Here is a 6,664-nt window from a genome sequence, read left to right as displayed (position 1 = left end):
ACGGCAGCCTGGGCAGAACATAGGTGGCTTCTGGCAGGCTCAGCAGGGTCACAGAGGGACCAGGGCACTGCCAGTGCCACATGAGCACAGATGGGCTGGCTGAGGCCAAGTGGCTCAGCTGTGATGTGGTTTTATGGGGAGCTGCCCCTGTGAAGGGAACCATGGCAGCAGTTCAGTGCCCACTGCCCCTGGTGTCCAAAGGGATGGGGGGCAAGCCTGCAGAGCCCTGCTCCGCAGCCGGGCAGCCACGACAGCTCTAGGAACCAGCTAAGGAGTGACCACATCAGGGCACGGCTGCACCTTTATGCCAGTGAGGTCACGCTGCCCGTGGCACCCGCCGCCATGCTTTCATTAAAGGCTTCACCTCGTGATTCACTTCATGTTACCTGCTGGGTTCGTTGCCCAGTCGTGCCAAGGAACTTACTTGAAGTGCAATAGTTAACCATTTTTACATAAACAAAATGCTTGCACACAGCTAGGTACCTTTTGTTAATTTTTTTTCTTGTGATATAAAGAACCTTATGCAGACAGGTAAAAATTACGTCCATACCTTCTTCACCCATCAAATTGTTTGTAAAGACATTAACTTTCCTCTCAAGTCCAACAATTACCTGAGCACTGCCAAGTCCACTAGTAAAAATTACATGGTTTCCCAACTTTTCCTGCTCTCGTAAGTGCAATATAAATGTTTGAGAAAAATAAGTAAAGCACCCGAGCTTTAATGGAACACTTACAAAGGATTTGTTTGAATTTCTTATAATTATGTAAAATCTAGGGGGAAAATACTATTTTTGAGCAGCTTGAAGTGATTGAAAGGGTTTTTTTGCAATTAAAATACTTTTATAGGAGTTTAAGTTTACAGATAGAAGTTGCAAGAATATGAAGAAAAACAAGATGGTGCTTGAAGTTCTCCCACTTAACAAAAGAAAGAGTGACTGCAAATCCTTTCATTTGGCCCTGGATCATGCATCATACAGGCCTAGTCTTGCCAATAGTATTTAAGGCTTTCAATTCAGCCTACAACACAGAAGAATAGGGGCCATGGATGTCTATCTGCATGTACACAGACAGGTATCTTCACAGAGGCACTTGAAGAGTCACATGTGTTCTTTCATCAGATCCTGAATAATATGACTTATGTTTCTCTAGAGCCAGGTTACAATCCAGATGAGGAGTGGTAAGAGAACTGTGTAACAGCCATGACTTGTAAAAGTCCAGAACAGTAGTCATATAGCTGTATGCTCAGTGTCACAGTAGCCAACATCCCAAAAATAAATAGTAAAAAATGGTCATAGAAAGCAGTTATATATAAGCACCAACAACTAAACTGTTTTGCATACACAATACAAATCATGCAGGCAGGAGACCTCACTTATGTCTCTGTGCATGCAGCTTTCTAGCTACAAACATCAATATCAATATACGAATAAATCAGATGTTGGTTTTTTCCTGTGCTGAGAAATAACTGACATTACTTGAAGCACACAGGCAGAAATTTTACACATGGACATTAAGTCTTCAGGCTGTTCCCTCCAGAAAATCCCATGTTAAGATACATCAGTGCCTATAGAGAATAGCAGTTGAATATCCTTTTTCTTGTGCCCATACACTTTGGTGTGCCCTTTATAAGGGTGACTTAGCAAAGGCACCACTGACTGCTACTGCTAGCTTGTTCACCAGGAATGAAGCTAGCACAGCATCTGTCATGGTTTTGTTTGTTTGCTTATTAGTTTGTTTAAAATGGACTTTTCATTCCACTGTTTTTCAATAAAAAGTGGACTATGTGTAAATTTTGGTAAAAGGCAGCTTTAGAAAGGATGTACTTCCAGGATTTTACTGTCCTTACATTGTGATTAAATGAAACTTTACCTTTTGAAGTTGTCACTGGAATATTAGGGTTGCTGCCAAATTGAGGATGTTAACCCTGCCTATGGAATTTAGTGCTTTGTCAGGAAGGCAACAGTGCACAGGAGACAAGTAAAGCAGTACTAACTCTTGAATTTCTAATTGTGAAAAAAGAGTGATGCAACCATAGATGTATTTTGTATGAGGGCTCTGCCATTGCTTGTTTCTTCACACCAGAAGAATATATGTCAGGAGTGTGTCATGGTGAATATTTTCAGTTTTCTATTACAGAGATTTTACAGTTTCATTTCTATGCTCCCCTTCAGTTCCACAAATAAAATTACTAGGATGTTTGAATTATTCTTACAGATAAAAAAAAAAAATTGAAATTGCATTGGAAGCATGGGAAACATGCAATTGGCCAAAACGTCATGTTACTTCACAGTGAGAGATCATCAAAATTATTTTGAGACAGGTAGCAAAATCAGCATTATCCACACATACATCCACAGCATCTGATTTCATCTACCTACAGATATGTTTCAGTCTATCTGGAGGCCGACTCTGCCAAACCTCCAAGGATTTAGTTTCCTTGTACTGTGAATTTCTAATAAAAATTATTTAATTTTAGCAATAATCTATTGCAGTAAAATGAGAATCATTTATTACCCTGTATTGTCTGTTATGTGTGAAGATGTCCAGCTTGCCAGAATTTACAGCTCTGCAGCTGTATAATTAATCTCTTGCAAACTCACAAAGCAAGTTTCTCAAATAGACATATATCTCAAATAGAAACATCAAGTACATTATGCATCACTACATAAAAATTTAATGTGGCAGCAGATCAGAAAATAATATGCAAAAAAATGTTTGCTACATGAAATAGAGATTTAATTCTTATTTTTCATCTTCACTAAGTCAACATATTATCCACCTGGCACATGCATCCTAGTCCTGTTAGAACTACATCCACTGAAATAAGAATGTGTTTATACTGTTAGCTTCAAAGGAAGAATTTTCTGATTACACACTGAGATTCTCAAATGCTCATCAAGTAAGGAATGTGACCATTTTCCTTTGCTGTTGGGATGCACCTTATGCAGGGTGGACTTTGGACCTTAAGCAAGGCTTTGTTCGGCTTTTTTCCCCTCTCAGGAGTAAAGTTGCTTAACAAAAATAATCCAAATTTCACACCTATGGAAGTGTGTTTGCACTTTCACTGATCTCTTTAATTCCACAAATACACAGCTGTTGCTCCTGCCTTGAGGATAAGTGAATGTGGCATGTTTCACCGAAAGAACCTGAGTGAAATTGCATAACAATATACAAGCACATTTTCAGATAGTATTTACAATTCTTGAAACTCTGTGAGAGTGGATAAAGTAACTAGGAACTATCCCCATTGTCTTCCATCCAAACAACTCATTCCATGTGCAACCAGCGGAAAACTGGGAGCTGCTGATCCTCCCATTACAACAGACAGTGACTTACCTCCTCAGAAAGTAGTGGAAATGCCAAATGAATTCTAAGTGACTTCAGGAAGAGGACTCACACTGATTCAAGTTCACAGCTGAAAAAAAAAAGATAAGAGGTTTCAAGATTGCATACCACCATGTTTGTCTTGTTAGCAGATAATTTTGAATGCCCTGGTCTAGTTTTATGTAATCTAGTGTAGCAGCATTGCAGAAAAACCTTTGCTACATATTTGTCAAAATTATCTGCAACATGGAGGTGTTCATCATACACTGTGAAGAATGCAAGTGAGAACATCACTGATATATTTGGCAGTAGAGCAAACCAGACAAATGCACTCTGTTAACAAGGAGCTGTTCATATTTTTCTATTAATATATTTGTTTAAAATATTTAACGACACACCTCCTAATGGGAATGATGTGTCTCCAGCTCTAAATACAGATATACATGGATTTGGACTCAATGATCCTTATGGGTCCCTTCCAACTCTAGATATTCTATGATACAAGGTATAAATGTGAAAATCAGATAAGCTTCACCTTGGAGCAATAAGTATTTAACTTTACATGTTACTTGCAGCTGGAATGTTCCAGAAGAAACAAGGGAACTCGTGGGTCTCACTGGCACCAGCCACTGTGGCATGGGCCTCTGTGTCACAGGTAAAGGCACACTTGCACAATCTTCCCTGTCCAGACATGGACTATGAACATCCATAACTAGCAAGGCATTTTATAACATTTTGTGAAACAAGCCAAATGCACTATTCTGAAAGAAATAACTAGCAGGAGTCAAAGTTAAACTTCTTGGGAGTAGTGTTGCTGAAAAGAAAAACCATAACTACATGAGTAAGCCTCATTTCCGCTTTCACAGGCTAAGCAAATGATAACCTGATTACTTTTCAGTCTCAGGAGGCTGCTCAGCTCTCTATGCCTTCAGCTTCTATTGTCAGCATCTTATTCTCCATGATTTTAGCTGACACACTTTTCAGTCTTCTCTTTTGAAACATTACTTAAGGATTAAAAACTGTTTATCTAATAAAAATGTCACTTTCACACTTAAACCCACTGATTTTAAATGGAAATGAAGATGTTCTAATTTATTCTTTCACATTAATAATCAGTACATCTAGAGTAAGGTTAACAAATAGAAGCATATATTAATCCTATTTCTAACACTAGTATTGTAGAAATATCTTTAATTTACTGTGGCAACATATAGCTGTTAGTGCAACCAAGAACATTTCTAGAAATGTTGTATAGCACTACACACCTTAGGAAAAATGCGTACCATTTCTTTTTTCTACAAGTCTGATGAGATGCTGCATAATATTAAAAAACAAAAGGAAATAGAGGGTGGATACTCATTCTTGATCTAAGAAGGAAAGAGTAGCTCTCAATACCCCTGTGGGCAGGAGCTGCTTTCCCAATGCTTTCTTTCTTTCATGGACAGAAGAATCTGAAGCTTTATGCTCTTTCTCTCCTCTGGGACTGAAGGAGGCATGGAGATGGTCTGCATCTTTCAGTGGCCCCACTGCTTCACTCTCATCACTTTAACTTGACAGTAAGTGGCTACTTCAGAGCAGAACCTTATTTCAGTGAACTGCTCTGAGAGTATCTGCACTTCTAAAATTATGCTCTTTTTTGGCTCTATTTTATTTGGCATTCCAAAGAGCAACAGTGAAAAACAAATAAACCCATCTTCCATTCCAATTTAATAATGTTGTAGAACGCATAGACAGCATATATTATAGTGGCCTTTCATAGCAGTCATGTTCCTAAAACACAGTCTCCCTCCCTCTTTCATGAAGAAATCTGCCACCTCCATCTCACCAACTTTTCAACTCTTCTGCCAAAAGGGTAATATTTATGCACAGAGATTTCTTTCCATTATGTTTTAAGTTAATCTGGGGTTGGTTCTTTACAGGACTAACACTTTGTCTTAATGATCCTTGTGGGTCTCTTCTAACTTGGCATATTCCATAACTTGGAAAACCACTACAAACTCAGAGATTGCAGTATTTTATGTCAGGCATATGTCTTAAAATATTTCAGCAAAATTCCCTCGTGTACCTCTATGGTGTGATAGCTTTTAAGCATGGACCAATCTGCCCTGAGTCCTGTGCAGTCACTGGAGTACTCACCCCTGCAACATTCATTAATTACTGTGCTGGTTCCTAAATGCTTTCAACAGGTGAAGGAACCCAAGTGTCATAGAGAATTATTTGCAAGTTGATGATATGCAAACCAGTGTCTTCTGGTCTTTGATGCTTTTGGTCCTTGTCCTCGAGTACACTGCAGTTCTGCAGTCAGCAGTGCCAAGTCAGACTGAGCTGGGTCCTCCTTTTCCCCTTGAACACCATCAGCAGCCAGAGCCAGAATCCTTACTCAGCTCTTGCAGCTGAACTGGGGGCCTCATGGTCTCAGGTAGGGCTGAAGATGGGTGTTTATTGAGAATGTATGAGTATTCCCTTCTATTGACTCTGCATCCACATCTTTGTTCTTGCAGATTTTTGCAGGGAGGTAAGGAGGATCCAAAGTACTCTATGTAATTTACTTAATGTAATATTTTAAACAGTAGGGATAACACTACTGGTTCCATTGGTTTGGGTGTGTGTGAGTTAATTGTGTTAGAGTAAAAATCACATTTTAAAGTTTAAAAAAATCTAGATTTGAATGACAATCTTTGTGCTGGATGTTTTGCCTAAATAACAAACAGAACTCTCAACTAATTGGTTTTTATTTCAAAATATATAATTTGCCTTTAACTTAATTATTAATGTAAACTGATGCTTTAAAAGCAATTAAGAACCGGTTGCTAATTGGGTGGAAAAAACCCTTCTGATGACAGGCTTTGGCCAAAAGAGATGTTTACAAAAATTTCTTTCTAGTGTATGGAAAGAAAGTCACATGAAGAAAATTATTAAGTGATTCTTAAAACTGCTTACAGCATAGTAAGAGGTGATTTGGATGAGAGGGAAGGCAGAATCCAGACCTGGAAATGTTTATTTATTGTTGTAGTTCTGCTTACCTCAGTGATTATACCCATAAATAGATAATAAGAGGCAAATCACATCAAACTCAACAAGAACATTTCACTGCACTTCCTATTTAAAACCTTCAGTTAAGGACAAGGAAAGAGATTAATTTGATAGTAGATCTTTCTTCAAAGAATTACATAAGTATAATTCTGTATATAGTTAGGAGGAAACTACAGTGTGTATTGCTTATATTCAGAAACTGGAATGTGAGCTGGGCAGCATGAAGAGTGATACTATAAAACAGAAATAAAGTCATTTTGATAAAATGGATGAATAAATTCCCTTTGCCTTGAAGTTTAAAACTAAA

The sequence above is a fragment of the Lonchura striata genome, chromosome 1 (genome assembly GCF_046129695.1).
Source record: "Lonchura striata isolate bLonStr1 chromosome 1, bLonStr1.mat, whole genome shotgun sequence".
NCBI lineage: Eukaryota > Metazoa > Chordata > Aves > Passeriformes > Estrildidae > Lonchura > Lonchura striata.
Note: the sequence above shows the minus strand (reverse complement) of the source record.